This window comes from Schistocerca piceifrons, chromosome 2, assembly GCF_021461385.2.
Source record: "Schistocerca piceifrons isolate TAMUIC-IGC-003096 chromosome 2, iqSchPice1.1, whole genome shotgun sequence".
NCBI lineage: Eukaryota > Metazoa > Arthropoda > Insecta > Orthoptera > Acrididae > Schistocerca > Schistocerca piceifrons.
Window position 1 is genome coordinate 170,226,390 of NC_060139.1, and position 15,360 is coordinate 170,241,749.

At 42.9% G+C, this 15,360-nt stretch overlaps 1 non-coding gene across 1 annotated transcript; it reads left to right on the top strand.

Annotated features, from left to right (window-relative positions):
- The first annotated feature begins 14,807 nt into the window (after positions 1–14,807).
- Trnat-ugu lies at positions 14,808–14,881 on the top strand. Its single transcript has one exon. It is a non-coding gene; the product is annotated as a tRNA-Thr (tRNA).
- The last annotated feature ends 479 nt before the right edge of the window (positions 14,882–15,360 follow it).

A 15,360-nucleotide genomic window follows, 5' to 3' on the forward strand; every position in this document is an offset into this window, starting at 1 on the left:
GAAACAGAACGTGCGCCTTTCACCTGAAAGATTAAATTGGCATCTGTAACTACAAACATGCAGTCTTACTTCTGCGATTCAAGTTAGTGTTGCAGAGCCAACTAAAAGCTGTCCCCACAAATCTTCTACCTACGTTCTTTGTCAGTAAAGATCTTGTCACGCTAAGCTAAAGAAAAAAACCTTTGCTCACCGATGATTAGGTGAAAAAACTTTCTCTCTACAAAATATTTGTGTATGAAGTATATGATAGTTATATCTAAAGCTGGTAATATCGTAACATATTGAGCCGTATTTGAATCTTACATGTCATTTACAGCAGTTCTTGAAGCATTTCTGGGGTAGTAATTATCCCACCAGGTTTCGTGAATGGAAGCGGATGATGTCGACATCTTGGCACAATATTTCGACTGACAGCCATAGAGCAATTTACGGATGTGTGATTTGCACTGAATATGGCTGGAGCACATTGCTAAACTTATATCAAAAATTGGCGCGGAGGCGAATACGCTGCATGAAACGCAGCGTTATCATGGTCGCAAAGCCGAATCGTCATAATTAGTGAGCAAAGAAATGCATTTTACTTGGGAATTAAGCGTATTCCAGGCGGATCACTGTGAAAATGGTGTCCATGAGCTCTCAGTATTCTTGATGCACGGTAGTATTTTGCATTCGATCTCTCCATGGAATATATATCTGCATAACAGATACACTGTTCTGATTAAAGACCTATCTAATAAAACCTCCCTCGTGTTTGGAGTCTGTCTCCAAGTGTATATTGTTAGTATTCTCAGCTTGTGTACGGATGTGTGGGTATGAGGGGCTGTTAGAGAACTTTAAAACACTGTAATATTATCAGTATCTTTTTCCCCATACCAACTAGGACTTTCGGGGCCGATACAATCGCATTCTGATGTACTAGATGCCTAAAATGACAGAGAGTGATGAGAACCATATCTCAATTGAATCTGATGGTATGTGACTGAATAGAGTTTGATGTTACACATTTGAACAGAGTTTGTTGTTACGTTAAACGTTCAGGAATGTTGACATAGCGGAATTCGTCATAACATCATAAATGAGGTTTGATGCATTTATTTGTGGTGTGCATTGTACGACTTCGATACAAATCTCTACAAACCATAAACGTTTTTATAAGTTGCTCCATCGTCACAATGAAGTGAAACAGCGATCTGCGGACTGGCAGTTCCCTTAAATCCCAGTACTTCATAACAAATGTGCATCCCATCACTATCAATTTCGCTCTGCAATGATAAACTTTAGATCTGCCTTATCATCGAAAAATTTAAGAAAAATTTAGCATTTACGTGTTTTCTTTTAGGTCTTTGTTGGCTATTATGAGATCTATTATGTGATGGGAAAAATAGAAAAAATTATATCTATATTTTTCGTCATAAATCAGATCCGGTAGGTGGCCATTCCGGACCGAAACCCAACTCCATACTGACATCATAAATGAGATAGGAACTCTGTTATGCTTTCACGACAAAACCGCTGAATTGGTTTAGATGAAATTTGTTATAGACACAGCCTGAATACTTAGGAGGAACATTGGTTACTTTACAAAATGTGCGGTAAAACATGTTCATTGATTTGAAGAATATATGCAACAATAATTACTCTCTGAAGAAACTCTTTAACTTTAGGACTTTATCATATCATTGAAAAAGCAGTTTGCTTTATGCGTTCGACATAATACCAGTCAACGTAATGGATATAATGCTTATACGATCCTCTATGTCTTCAGTTCATACTCCCATATCAGCCACAGGCCCGTCGCCGTTTAGCCCCCCGTCGTCACGCGGAATTATTACTTCCGAAAAGAGCTCATCTGCAACTACAGCTTATGGTCACGTGGCAAGAGTTCCTGGAATTCGATTATGAATTCATGTGTTCGATTCCCAGGAAGGTCGTTTATTTTTATGTTGGAAAATGGGCGTTTTGTGTATTTATGATGTGTGTGTTATGTTTTTATAATTTTACAGGGTGGTAATTATTGAAGTATAAGAAATAAAATCGCATACCTTCTGAACAGTTTGCGTTAGGACGTTCAAGCTGAACGGTTGGCCGCGGGGCATGATGGGAATTAGTATGCGCAAGTATGGTTTGGCGTAGCCACGAAGCCCACTTTCATTTAGATGGGTTCGTCAAGACTGAGAACCGCATTTCGCGATCGAGAATCGGGTGACTGTGTGGCGTGCAATTTCCAGTCACGGAATAATCGGTGCGATGTTCCTTGATGGTGCGGTGATTACCGAACGGTACGTGAAAGTTTTAGATGATGATTTCATTCCCACTACCCAAAGTGCGGCTGATTTCAACTAGGTGTGGTTCGTGCAAGACGGATCTCGATCCCATAAAAGCAGGAGAGTGATGCCCTAGGGGAGCACTTTGGAGACAGCATTCTGGCTCTGTGATACCCAGAGGCCGCTGGCATGGGCCTCGATTGGCCGCCATATTCTCCGGTTCTGAACATGTACGACTCCTTTCGGTAGGGCTATGCTAAAGACAAAGTGTACGGCCATAACTCCTAAACCACTGCTGAGCTGAAAACAGCCATTCAGGAGATCATCGACAGCTGCGATTTTCCGAATTTTCAGCGGGTCATGCAGAATGTCGCATCATCGCCAATGATGGCAGGCATATCGAATATGTCGTAACCTACATCCGAATATCTGTTAAATAGAGTATGTTCACGCCGTTGTTTGTGACTAATTTACATTTTTTCCCACATAGTTCAATAAGTGTCATCTTGTATCATCATCGATGGGAATCTCGCCAATGTAGCTCCTAATAAAAACACTTGCACCCACCGCCCGAATGCCCCAGTCGAGACTGCGGTCTCCCGGCCGATAAAGACATAGGCACATTTCATTCTGTTTCGCAGAGAATTAAAATTATTTACTCACTGCTTCAACTCTAATATTAACCAACTTTGTTCACAAATATTCTGTCACTTTAAACGACAACAATTATTGTAAGAATGGCCTAAGCTGAAAAATGGGTAAAAATGTAGGTAAAGGAAACACATAGCTTTCATTTCCATTCACAGCTAAAAACAATTCCGTTGAAGACAGAGAAGGAAGAATTCATTAACGTTTCACGTCCCGTGTCAGTATTGGTATGTCGTCCAAAGGTGTAATCATTTTCTGTAACGTTTTACTAAAGAATCGATTTTACTATCCTTAGAAATCGATAGCTACATCATCTCAGATAATACGGATGTCTCTCCTAACAGTCGTAAGACATATTTACTCCGGTGTTTCAACAGATATTTCATATTTAGTTTTTGTATTGTGTAGCTGGAGTCAGCCCAAGCTAATAGACCTCATCACGTCTTTCAAACGACGCCCAGTGTAAACGTAAAATGTCGGTTTGTTTCCCATTACAGCCAAAATGGTTTTTGAAGTGAAATTTTTAGTCCAGTCTCCTGAGAAATTTTTTTATGGATATAAGTTAATAGAAACAAAAGACTGGAAGATCAAGAGTGAGGTGCTCGGATTAAAAAGGGTAGGAAACAAGGATGAAGGCTTTCGCTCGTACTGTTTGCACTGCACATCGAAGAATCAATGACGGAAACAAAAGAGATGTTCAAGAGTGGAATTAAAATTCTAAGAGAAGGAATATCATTAAGGAGATTCGCTGATGACATTGCTATTCACAGTAAAAGTGAAGAAGAGTTACAGAATTCGTTGAATTAAATCCGCAGGCTCATATATACAGAACATAAATTGAGAGTAAACCGACGAAAGAGAGAGTAATGGGAAGCAGCGAGAAATTTTGCATCAGAATTTGAGGTGACGAAGTAGTCCCTAGGCAGCAAAATAACCTATGATGTACGAACCAAGGAGGACTTAAAAAGCAGACTAGTACTGGGAAAAAGGTCATTGCTTGTATCAAACATAGGCTTTAATTTGAGGAATAAATTTCTGAGAATATACATTTGGAGCACAGAATTGTTTGGTAGGAAAACACGGACTGTGGAGAAAAAAGAAGCACGGGAGACTCGAAGCGTTTGAGATATGATGCTGCAGACGAATTTTGAAAAGTAGGGGACTCATAAGTCAACGACCTTGCTGCATTGATAACACCGGTCCCCGTCAGATCACCGAAGTTAAGCGCTGTCGGGCTGACGAACGCTGTTGACAAGCGGGCTGCACTCAGCCCTTGTGAGGCAAACTGAGGAGCTACTAGATTGAGAAGTAGCGGTTGCGTTCTCGTAAACTGACGTACGGCCGGAAGAGCTGTGTGCTGACCACATGCTCCTCCATATCCCCATATCCCTATCAAGTGCCGTCTGTGGGCTGAGGATGACACGGTGGCCGGTCGGTACCTTTGGGTCTTCCAAGGGCCGTTCAGACGGAGTTTAGTTTTAGGTGGACTCATCAGGTAAAAAATGAGGAGGTTCTTCACGGAATCGGTGAGGAAAGGAATGTATGGGAAATATTGACAAGAAGAAGGTGCCGGATGGTAGGACATCTAAGTATATACTAAGATGGTATCTGTTCTTTCGGACATGCCGGAAAGAACAGTTACCATCGGTGACCACGCAGCTCGTTAGAATGAAATTACAATGAAATGAACACCCTTAGCTGCTTACAGGCGTTGACATACGTCAACGGGGACAGATGAAAATGTGAATATGGTCAAGTGGCCGGTGAGCCTTAACTATATATATATATATACTAAGATGGTATCTGTTCTTTTGGACATGTCCGAAAGAGCAGATACCATCTTAATATACACTCCTGGAAATGGAAAAAAGAACACATTGACACCGGTGTGTCAGACCCACCATACTTGCTCCGGACACTGCGAGAGGGCTGTACAAGCAATGATCACACGCACGGCACAGCGGACACACTAGGAACCGCGGTGTTGGCCGTCGAATGGCGCTAGCTGCGCAGCATTTGTGCACCGCCGCCGTCAGTGTCAGCCAGTTTGCCGTGGCATACGGAGCTCCATCGCAGTCTTTAACACTGGTAGCATGCCGCGACAGCGTGGACGTGAACCGTATGTGCTGTTGACGGACTTTGAGCGAGGGCGTATAGTTGGCATGCGGGAGGCCGGGTGGACGTACCGCCGAATTGCTCAACACGTGGGGCGTGAGGTCTCCACAGTACATCGATGTTGTCGCCAGTGGCCCGTGGAAGGTGCACGTGCCCGTCGACCTGGGACCGGACCGCAGCGACGCACGGATGCACGCCAAGACCGTAGGATCCTACGCAGTGCCGTAGGGGACCGCACCGCCACTTCCCAGCAAATTAGGGACACTTTTGCTCCTGGGGTATCGGCGAGGACCATTCGCAACCGTCTCCATGAAGCTGGGCTACGGTCCCGCACACCGTTAGGCCGTCTTCCGCTCACGCCCCAACATCGTGCAGCCCGCCTCCAGTGGTGTCGCGACAGGCGTGAATGGAGGGACGAATGGAGACGTGTCGTCTTCAGCGATGAGGGTCGCTTCTGCCTTGGTGCCAATGATGGTCGTATGCGTGTTTGGCGCCGTGCAGGTGAGCGCCACAATCAGGACTGCATACGACCGAGGCACACAGGGCCAACACCCGGCATCATGGTGTGGGGAGCGATCTCCTACACTGGCCGTACACCACTGGTGATCGTCGAGGGGACACTGCATAGTGCACGGTACATCCAAACCGTCATCGAACCCATCGTTCTACCATTCCTAGACCGGCAAGGGGACTTGCTGTTCCAACAGGACAATGCACGTCAGCATGTATCCCGTGCCACCCGACGTGCTCTAGAAGGTGTAAGTCAACTACCCTGGCCAGCAAGATCTCCGGATCTGTCCCCCATTGAGCATGTTTGGGACTGGATGAAGCGTCGTCTCACGCGGTCTGCACGTCCAGCACGAACGCTGGTCCAACTGAGGCGCCAGGTGAAAATGGCATGGCAAGCCGTTCCACAGGACTACATCCAGCATCTCTACGATCGTCTCCATGGGAGAATAGCAGCCTGCATTGCTGCGAAAGGTGGATATACACTGTACTAGTGCCGACATCGTGCATGCTCTGTTGCCTGTGTCTATGTGCCTGTGGTTCTGTCATTGTGATCATGTGATGTATCTGACCCCAGGAATGTGTCAATAAAGTTTCATCTTCCTGGGACAATGAATTCACGGTGTTCTTATTTCAATTTCCAGGAGTTGTAACGCCGGAAATGCATATCCTCCTATTTCCATCTATTGTACTATTATTTTTTTCCTTATTATTGCTACCTGAATATATGATATTTCTGTGTCTTCACATATTGTAATTGTTTTACTATTTGTACATATATATTTATGCATTTATGTCGATGTATAATTGGTTTGTTGTGTAAAGATTATTTGTATTTTTACGCTGGGTCTTGCCTAGGGAAAACTGCTATCGAACGATTACATCGATAGGTCGTGTGAAGACTCAAAGTGTGTAGGATCTTTGGTAGTGTTAACTCTGCCGCGTGGAGCGCGGGCAGAGCAGAGAGGGTCTGGCGGGAGTAGCGAGTGGAGCAGGTGTTGTGTGACGCTCCCGCGAGTTGCCGCGCTTTCGGGGTTTGGCAGCATGTAATTGCGCTCGACTCGCGATGATAGTTTCTGACATGGTGTCGCGGACGGGAAGCATTAGCTGGCGCACATCAAGAGCCCGTTTCGCCTGGTGACCGTGTCGAGAAGAAGGCGCGCCAACATCCAGCTTCTGCAACAGCGACGGCCGACAATGAGTGACTGTCGCCACCTCCTCGATCGACGGCTTCAAACCTTCAATCAACCAACAAGGAAGACTAAAAGCACGTAAAGTTTCAGAACTGTATGGCAGACCTCAGCTTTTCAAATTGTTCCATTTGCCTCGCAAAATTACAGCAACTTAGCATGAACCTTTGTTGCTCATTGTCCCAATTGCATTGCCAAGCAGGGTCCCTTCCTTTTCCGAAATGAACCCGAGTGTCGTTGAAATTCAAACGCCAGCATTAAAATAATATGATTAGATTTCACTGCTTTAATTTCAAAGTTCAGTAGCTGGCTACAATATTTAGGTTACACGAGCACAAATTTAGAGTGCGAGTTTTGTTAGCATATTTTAGCTTACCTGTGACTGCAGCTCAGCTTGGTACGTACTAAATTTTACTATTGTTAATAGTTCAGAATCATTTAATTCAAGTTCAAAGTTAAATCTCTTGTTTCTAAATTGCGTAGAGTCAAGTTGCTTTTGAAATGATTGTTGAGGTAGTCCAAGACTAACCGTATTTTACTGGATTTCGATGTGCTTCAGAAAGAAAGCTCACTATTAACTTCAGTCACTAAATTAACTTTCGATTTTCCGGTTTTATTAATTCTTTTGCTAAATTAAGTCAGAGTGTAGCGAAATTTATTACTTCTGACAAACTTTCAGTTTTCACACTACACGTGTCAACCTTCAGTTGCCACGCTTCTAGTGTTAATTATATGTGTAATAACCTTTCTTTTTCAGTTACTATAGTAATTGTCCTTAGGACTGGCGACCGTGATTTCCCCCAAATCTCAAATACCTAATTACCGCTAGTTAATTGTTAACGTAACGGCTGCACATTTACCTTCTTTATTAACTTTACCCCTTTTCAAAATTAATGTCCACCAGTTTCATTAGCACATTTCCTTTCATTTAGATGTAACCCTTTCCTCCCTCTTTACCGATAGATTAACTTCGGTGACGATTGCTTTTCCAAAACTCCCATTAGGTACACGCGGTTTCATTTTTCACTGTCATTAAGGTCGGTAAGTGAGGGGGAAGTTACACGTGGCGACCGTGACAGGACAATCTTCAAATTTGAGGTTGTTCTGGACACGAATTTTGCATTGTGCAAATCTCGTAACAAAGTACTGGTTACGAAATGGTCGATACGTCAGCGAGAATATTCGTGTGAGGAATCCTAATTAGAGTTGAGATTTTGCATTTATATTGAAAATTATTAAAATGAGTGAAGGCAACAATTACCAAAATTTGGTAGACTTGGATACGGAACAATCGGTCGAACAGTGGGAAACGCGCACGGCGGTTCCCATTGTTCAGGGGCAGGCGGCTAGCATGAAAGACGCGACCGCCGAAACGCAACAAAGAGCAGAAATGGAATTCCAAACTTTAGAAAATGTTTCGGAATCGGAAGCGAAAATCAAATCTGTACCCCTTGATGATGAATACGGGGGAACATGTATAGAGGAACCAGCTACGGAAGTAAAGCCGGTAGTCTCCGGGAATTTAACTGATTTATTGAATGTTTTGATTAACGAAATCAAGAGTCAATCGGCAGAAATTAAAGATCAGGCTGCCAAGCAAGAAGCTCAGGCTGCCGAGCAAGCAGCTCAGGCTGCCAAGCAAGTAGCTCAGTCTGAAAAAATTGAACGAATGCTAGACAATCAGAACAAAGCTATTAATGTTGTTAACAACAATGTTGAAGTTGTTAACACAAAAGTTGATAAAATCAAAGACGATATTTTCGTGATTAATACCGAAATCGGTAACCTTAAACAGGAAATGATAGGCGTTCAGGCGGAAATTGCGAGCATAAATACTCGTTTTGATTCCGAAATTAGCAGAATCGAGAAAAGTGTAGGAGAATCAGTTGCTCCGATCATCGAGAAAAAGGTGACGGAACAAATTCAATTAGTGAAAAAAGAGGATCAAAAGAAGGTGAAAACTTTAAAGGCTTTAGTATTCGAAGTAGATACCAAAGTGACGAAGCAGGCTAATACCTGCGAAGAGAAAAAAAGGGAAGTAGAAACGCTTGCGACAACCACTTGCCAAGTAATTACGAGAGTGTCGGAATTAGAAAAGAAACTTGACGAAAAACAGAGCTATGTGCCAATCTATGCACATACTTCGGAATTGTTGACGAAAGAGGAGCGGTTCGACCCCTTGAAAAAAGGCGGTATACACGCGACGGATTTCATTAAGAATTGTGAAAGAGTTTTACCCAGATCATGGACTAATGAGAGAAAAATTAATGCGATTATTGATGTGTTGGCTGGTGATGCCAAGCGTTGGGGCCTAAACCTCAACATTACGGACCTGACTTTTGACGAATTTAAAAATTTGTTTCTGGCTGAATACTGGTCAGAGCGAAAACAGCAAAGTGTCTGGCGCGAATTTGTCGTATCGAGGCCTTTCGATGCGAATTCGCGCGGTTCGATGATGGAGTTTTGTGAGGGCTGGATCCGCAAGTTGGAATATTTGCGTGACCGCCGCTCGGAATCCGAAATAGTCTGGGAACTCTACAAGAAGCTTCCAGATGATACAAAACGCTACATAGGAAGCAATTACAGGACAATCAATGATTTCCTGGAAAGAGTTGAGGACGAGGACAACTGGCGCAATAATCGCGACAGTGGTAGAGGCCGTGGTAACAACAACGGGTACCACAGCAACCACAACAACGATAACCATGGGAATAATGCATACCGCAACTTTGGCAGCAATAACAATAGTGGTTCGGACCGTAATAACAATCGGTACAATGCAAATAATAACAGGAATGACGGAAACCAGTATCATACTAGCGTGATACGGGCTGCGCAGAATAGTAATAACGCCAGAGGGTGTGATCAGCCGCCTCAGCAGTATCCGGGGAGCGTATCTGCTGGGATGAGACAGGGAAACCATTAGCCGCGCCGGTGAGGGGCCGACCGGGCGTGGAGAAATTTTGGCGGCCCAATAACAGGAAAAAACCCAGGTGTCGTCGTTATGAAAATTCCGTATGGAATAATCAACGGCGGGAGAGTGTGCCAGTATTAGGAGAAAGGAGTGCGCCCACAAGTAGTAGGTCAGCTGTAGACACGGCAGTAGAAAATACATTCACTGTCAGTGAGAACAATTTAAGTAATGTTCCGGAAATCGATTATAAAGTGGCAGCTGTAATACCCACAGCGGAACTGGAGATTGAGTTTAAGAATGATTCGCAAGTGTTGAAAGAAGATCAGATGTCGGATAAAACGTCCGTCATCGAGCGAGGGGATGCAGAGAGGGATGAGGTCTGGTTAAGGCAGTTCGGTCGCTTATACGACGAACTAAGAGATTATAGGGGCCTGTACGGGAGAAGTGTTTATGGGGAGCGCGGGCAGGATTTGCCGCGTCTCGTCCCGCAGGAAGATAGTGATTGTGAAGTGATAGAAAGTTCTGGCCCTAACCGGCAGACTTTACTAGAAATAGTTGATGTTAAGGGGGAGCACGAGCAAGATTGGTCGTGTTTCGTCCCGCAAGAGTTGGATGTTGAAGTAGTAACGGAAAGTTCTGGCCCTAATCGGCAGACCTTACCGAAAGTTTCAGTGGTAGAAGTAGCTGACCCATCCGACGCAAACCTCCAGTTTAAACATTGCGAAAGTATTAAGGAGAAAGATAGCGAAAATTTTAGTGATAGCGGGACACGATTGGTAGAAAACCACGTAGATTACAGTGTGTATGAGGTTAGAGCTGACGTTATACGGTCAGACGATAACAGTGTGGGTTGCGCAGATCTAGAGGAAGTAATTGCAGATACTACTGGGCACATTTCTCCAGGTAGATTGGCAGATGAGATCAATCTGGCTAAAGAGGAATCAACGAAGGTGACAATTAGTGAATTGACAGCAAAGCAACACTCGCTAATTGACGAGTTACAGGAAAAGGTTTCGGTATTGGAGGTGAAGCTACAGACAAAGCCTCAGGACAAACGTGTTGAAATTAAAACTGTATGTGAACAGAGGCTGAAAAAGCCGCCAGATAAGCCGGATTTGGGATCAAAGACGGATGGTTTTTTCTGGAATGACCTGGATATAGACGAGGATTTACTGTGGCAAAATAAAGAAACAATTGAGGACAAGTGTAGACAGATAGTAGTGTCTGTTAATATGCACGACCTACAACTAAACGTGTTGATTGACACCGGTGCAGAATTGAGTGCTGTATCTGGGAAAATATTTGAGTTACTGAAAGACAGACCTGGCATCGTAGTTATGCCAGTAAGAGGAGTGAAAATTATCGGTGCTACTGGGAAGGCCAGTAAACCGGTCACAAAACAGATTTTTGTCCACTTCGAGATATGTGGGGCACGATTTGAACAAGAGTTTGTCGTCGTGCCAGACTTAACTACGGAAGTAATTATTGGGTTAGATTGGCTATTAAAGTACCGTGCAGTGATTAACTGCGAAAGCAAAACTTTGACATGTACGTCACAAGATAAAACAATAGTAGTTAGTTTTGACGAGGCAGGAGACGGTGTGCATAGGCAAGACCAGCCTATACACATTGTTAACTGGCCGGATGCTATTGACGTAGGTATGAATTTGAACTACTGTAATGTGAGGAATCTCGGAATTGACAATAGTGTAGAAAGTGGATTGGAAAGTATTGTAGACGGTGTGTCAAACGTAACACACGAACAAAGACGAGGCCGAATTTGCCGTACCTATTGCCATCACAACCATAGGCCATGGGGCAGATATGTAGCAGAATTTGAGAGAATTATGAACACCTTGAGACATGAATCTACGGAATTTTCTCCAGAGGAAATCCTGTTGGGTGACAGAAGTATAAGTTTAGTGGAAGAGATAATCAAATTCCCTCCACGGATTGACATTAGTATTGGTGTGAAAAAAGATCGTTTGCGAGAAGTAACGAAGCTAAAAGCTGATGCTCGCATACGTCGTCATGACGCTAAAGCGCGTTTTGCTAAGTTTGCAATCGGAGACTTAGTACTTGTAAAAGCTCATGAGAAATCGAGCGAGATAGACCATGAAATCTCTAAATTTAAGTTTGTTTATAATGGACCATATAAAGTCATTGGTATACCTCACACAAATGCTTACGGAATATAGTAGACTTGAAATTGTACCAACCTAGGATTGATTAGTACCACAGATAGGTTAATTTGTACAGTATGTATGTATAGAGTGTAAGATTTAAGGATGTGCCATGTGGCGATACTTTTGCCTGACCTAGAGGTCATTAAAGAAGTTGTAATTAATAAGTAATTTATGTTGATTAAATGATTTAAGAGTAACTGAATATTAATCAATTTAAAAATCCAAGCTGCTAGTTTAAGTTTTCAGCTGAGTCACAGTAGATTAAGGAATGTAAATATGATTTTGTAAATAGCTGTAAGATTCCATAAATATGTGATTTACTAGTCATTGCCGATGTATTTAGACGCTGTTTTAAGTTTCAGGCTAGTACATGCGTGTGATGATGGACGGTGTTGAGTTATCCACTGTGATAGTGTTTATGGACTCCTTGAGATTACTCGGGAGTGAGTTTTTCCCAAAGAATTCAGTGAAACGGACGTTCTGGAAACGCCGTCACAAGGGCGAGTGAGATCAAGCGTGCCGCACACGCGGGCGCAACAATACTGGCGAGGCGAGCCGCTGTCGGCTCTTGTGCCGCTGTTGGCTCTTGGGCCGCTGTCGGCATTCTTTGTACTTGCGAGTACGGAAGGCGGAATTGTTTTTCTTCCTGGACAGCTGAAAGAATTCTACTGTCAATATTTATGTTTTTTTCGATCTGATGTGTGTTATTTTCTTGTTTAGCGTTTAATGGACTCCCATGACGAGAATATTAATTATGAAAGGGTTATGTAAAAATGTGTATTCTATGTAATTAATTATTAATTTGCGTATTTTGATCTACCTGTTTTTATGACCATGTACTCTGATTAATTTTGTAAATAGTATTCCATTTCTTGATACTGTTAGGAATTTTGACGATTTTGGAATAGCTAAACCATTTTCTATATCTTCTATGAATTTTAATATGTTGTCAACCTGTTTTATTTTGTGCAAGATGACAGAGTGGAATAAGATTAGGAGTGTCTCCACTCAGTTATTATGGTCTAAAAATTGATTTATGGTTAATTAGACGAATGCTAAATTTTGTTGATGTTTTGAGCATATGCATTTCCGCTGTTTCTTTTTTGGGACATTTTCTGAGTCTGTTTACGTTGCACGAACATCCTCAGACAATGTGGGGCACGTGTAACGCCGGAAATGCATATCCTCCTATTTCCATCTATTGTACTATTATTTTTTCCTTATTATTGCTACCTGAATATATGATATTCCTGTGTCTTCACATATTGTAATTGTTTTACTATTTGTACATATATATTTATGCATTTATGTCGATGTATAATTGGTTTGTTGTGTAAAGATTATTTGTATTTTTACGCTGGGTCTTGCCTAGGGAAAACTGCTATCGAACGATTACATCGATAGGTCGTGTGAAGACTCAAAGTGTGTAGGATCTTTGGTAGTGTTAACTCTGCCGCGTGGAGCGCGGGCAGAGCAGAGAGGGTCTGGCGGGAGTAGCGAGTGGAGCAGGTGTTGTGTGACGCTCCCGCGAGTTGCCGCGCTTTCGGGGTTTGGCAGCATGTAATTGCGCTCGACTCGCGATGATAGTTTCTGACATGGTGTCGCGGACGGGAAGCATTAGCTGGCGCACATCAAGAGCCCGTTTCGCCTGGTGACCGTGTCGAGAAGAAGGCGCGCCAACATCCAGCTTCTGCAACAGCGACGGCCGACAATGAGTGACTGTCGCCACCTCCTCGATCGACGGCTTCAAACCTTCAATCAACCAACAAGGAAGACTAAAAGCACGTAAAGTTTCAGAACTGTATGGCAGACCTCAGCTTTTCAAATTGTTCCATTTGCCTCGCAAAATTACAGCAACTTAGCATGAACCTTTGTTGCTCATTGTCCCAATTGCATTGCCAAGCAGGGTCCCTTCCTTTTCCGAAATGAACCCGAGTGTCGTTGAAATTCAAACGCCAGCATTAAAATAATATGATTAGATTTCACTGCTTTAATTTCAAAGTTCAGTAGCTGGCTACAATATTTAGGTTACACGAGCACAAATTTAGAGTGCGAGTTTTGTTAGCATATTTTAGCTTACCTGTGACTGCAGCTCAGCTTGGTACGTACTAAATTTTACTATTGTTAATAGTTCAGAATCATTTAATTCAAGTTCAAAGTTAAATCTCTTGTTTCTAAATTGCGTAGAGTCAAGTTGCTTTTGAAATGATTGTTGAGGTAGTCCAAGACTAACCGTATTTTACTCGATTTCGATGTGCTTCAGAAAGAAAGCTCACTATTAACTTCAGTCACTAAATTAACTTTCGATTTTCCGGTTTTATTAATTCTTTTGCTAAATTAAGTCAGAGTGTAGCGAAATTTATTACTTCTGACAAACTTTCAGTTTTCACACTACACGTGTCAACCTTCAGTTGCCACGCTTCTAGTGTTAATTATATGTGTAATAACCTTTCTTTTTCAGTTACTATAGTAATTGTCCTTAGGACTGGCGACCGTGATTTCCCCCAAATCTCAAATACCTAATTACCGCTAGTTAATTGTTAACGTAACGGCTGCACATTTACCTTCTTTATTAACTTTACCCCTTTTCAAAATTAATTTCCACCAGTTTCATTAGCACATTTCCTTTCATTTAGATGTAACCCTTTCCTCCCTCTTTACCGATAGATTAACTTCGGTGACGATTGCTTTTCCAAAACTCCCATTAGGTACACGCGGTTTCATTTTTCACTGTCATTAAGGTCGGTAAGTGAGGGGGAAGTTACAGAGTGTATATATAGTTAAGGCTCACCGGCCACTTGACCATCTTCTTCTTCTGTGCGAATGCACAAACTAGTGCCCGAACTATTACGGGAATCGGCAACGCACCGCGAGTAATGAGTATAATGGGCGGGGGCACAACGAATGTAGTGCGGGACAATACGTTGAGAATGTGGGTTTCGAGGGAGGCGTGCCAGAGATAAATCCCTGAAGTCGTGCTGTGTCCTCGGTGGCTCAGATGGATAGAGCGTCTGCCATGTAAGCAGGAGATCCCGGGTTCGAGTCCCGGTCGGGGCACACGTTTTCATCTGTCCCCGTTGACGTATGTCAACGCCTGTAAGCAGCTAAAGGGTGTCAATTTCATTGTAAGGACATCTAAGATACCAGGGAATAGCCCCCAATGGTATTGAATCTGTGTAGCGTAACAATTATAGGGGAAGACAGAGACTGGAATACATCTAGCAAATAATTGATGATGTAGGTTGCAAGGGCTACTCTGAGATGAGAATGTTGAGAATATACATAGTTTGTGGTGGGCCACATAAATACAGTAGAGGACTAGTGACCAAAAAAGATAAAAGCGGAAGAGAGAGAGAGCAGGAACATTAAAACTCAAATAACTGGTCATTCTCCGTGTTTTACTGTCTTTGTTAATTCATACTGGTAAAAGGAATACTGCATTATCGAATGGGCGCGTAAAATTCCGCACTACAAACCATTTGGTCTGTAATGGGGAAAAAACTGAGTCCTTCCGACTACAGTGGGCTTCGTATAAA